The 2,409-nt window shown below is 35.5% G+C and overlaps 1 long non-coding RNA gene across 1 annotated transcript; it reads left to right on the top strand.

The window, feature by feature from the left end:
- Positions 1-521: 521 nt before the first annotated feature.
- LOC121776470 lies at positions 522-1,282 on the top strand. The gene is made up of 3 exons (XR_006045300.1): positions 522-533; positions 618-674; positions 1,145-1,282. It is a non-coding gene; the product is annotated as an uncharacterized LOC121776470 (long non-coding RNA).
- Positions 1,283-2,409: the final 1,127 nt, after the last annotated feature.

Raw genomic sequence — 2,409 nt, 5'->3', positions numbered from 1 at the left:
ATGTTAGGGGTAATTTAGGAAACAAAAATATTAATAACTGTCGTTCCGTTTTTAGGCCCTGATTAATTGGGATTGGGAGTAATTACTGCACACGTTCCATTCTATTTCACTCTCTTTCAACAAAAACTCTCCAATCTCCCTCAAATCTTCTTCTTCTACCACCAAATCAACAAAAAATCATTCAACAAAAAATCGTCTCGGCCCCTCAAAATCGTCGTCTCCTCCACAGATTCGTCTTCTCCTCCACAAAAATGTCGCCTCCTCAAAAACCCTATTCCTACTCCAGAAAATCGACGGAGAAGGGGAACCAAAACCTACTTTACCACCAAATCAACAAAAACCCTTCTCCAAATCAACAAAAACCCTTCTCCAAATCAAAGCGTCTCCACCTCAAAACCGTCGTCTCCTCCACAAAATCGTTGTCTCCACCAGAAAATCGAATCCTCCACGATTTTGGAAGACGGTGAACCAAAAGCCTACTTCAACAATGGTGGACACTCGAGCATCTAGATCTGCTACTCATGACGGAAAAAGTTAGTAAGATTTTGTTCAACGCTTGACTTAAATTTGACTAAATCAGGCAAAATTGTCACTTTAATTGGTTGTTCGGCACGTAGTGTATCAGAGAACGAACGTGAAGAAGAAGATTTTGCGGATCCCTAAAGCACCGAAATGTATGTCGATTTCATTTTCTGGGATTTGGATGCATGTAGTTTTGTTTCGATTTTGGAACTTTGGTATTTAATTGTGGTTTTTTGTTCCATAAGCAAAAGGTCAAACCTCTTCAATGGCTCAAGTTTTCGTTTAGTATGACCCAAAAATCGTAGTTGACGATTTTGGTTATTATTAGTGTATTCGTCGGTCGTATGACCCAGTGCCAGCTTATTATGCCCCAATTTAACCAAATGTTTCTATGACTGAAATCCCCGTTTAGTATGACCCAAAAATATATCTAATGTTTTTGGTTATTGTTAGCGTATACTTTGGTCGTATAACCTAGTTCCAGCTTATTATGACCCAATTTAACCATATGTTTCCATGACTAAAATATATTATTAGTATGACCCAATAGCATAGTTGATGTTTTTGGTTATTGTTAATGTATTGTTTGGTCGTACTAATATTTGCAACCCATGTTTTGCAGAGGACGTTCTTTTGTAAGTATTTAACAATGATTGGTTGTCACAATCAATGCAAATCAGTGATCAACGCACCTATTCAGAGGTTGAAAATGAGTTGGACAACGACAGACAATGTTGATGACAACAGGGTTTATTTGCTTATACACCTTGAAGTCTACATGGGTGAAAGAGAGGGTCAATGACTTTTGAATGCTTTCCTCTTGTTTTTTGTAGACGATAGCCCATGCGATGAATATTACTCGATACATTGGGTCACAATAAATCAATATTTGAGTTATAGAATTGTTAGGTTAATTTGTGTCATAATATACCAACATTCGAGGCATGACGTAAAACTACTCAGTACCAGCATGCCTCATACAATTTGATCGAAATGTTCGCATGAAACAAACTTATTGGAAGTACGACCGAAGAATATTCTCGTGTTCTGAACATATTAAAAAACCAAATACGCGATTGTAATCATGTTTTAAACATATTAAAAAAGCTAGCAAGACAGAAGAATGCAAACACAATAACTAAAAACAATAGTTATGCTTTTGGGTCATGCTAAACGACGTTTTGAGTCATGAAAATATGTGGGTATATTGGGTCATAATAATCCAATATTCAAGTCATGCCATAAAACTACTGTTTTGTATGCCAACAACTTAATGACGATGATACAGAATTGGAAATGGAACTGATTAATCTGGAACACGATTGGAGTTGGAATCTGCTAACGATGATGATATATAAAATTGAGAATGGAACAGATTAATCTGGAACACGACATCGACGAATATTAAATCACAAATAATAAATCTTCATGGAAAAAAGTATGATGGAAGTTTGATGGTAGATCGGTTGAAGAAGATGAAGATAGGAAGAAGAAGAAGTTGAGGAAAATAAACTGTTAACTCATGCGTGTGATTTGTTGGCCGAAATAAATGTAGGCAAGATTATAGGAGATGGCATAACAATAGAGAAATAGCTAATGACTTTATTAACCTTAATGAATATTTAGTGAATAAAATAATAATATTTAGGGAATTAAATTGGCCATTAGATCTTTTAATCTCAAGATCATCTCGCCTAATCCTACGGCTGAAAATTGGCCTGTATTTCTTTGTTTAAATGGATTCTTGTTTGGATCAAAATCATATATATATATATATATATATATATATATATATATATATATGACCCGAAGGTCCATTGTCATTGTATATATGACCCGTAGGTCCATTGCCATTGATATCAGACCCAAGGCAAGGCTGTCACAGTT

The sequence above is a fragment of the Salvia splendens genome, chromosome 18, assembly GCF_004379255.2.
Source record: "Salvia splendens isolate huo1 chromosome 18, SspV2, whole genome shotgun sequence".
NCBI lineage: Eukaryota > Viridiplantae > Streptophyta > Magnoliopsida > Lamiales > Lamiaceae > Salvia > Salvia splendens.
The sequence above is the reverse complement of the archived record's forward strand: the minus strand, read 5'-3'. Positions and strand labels throughout refer to the sequence as shown.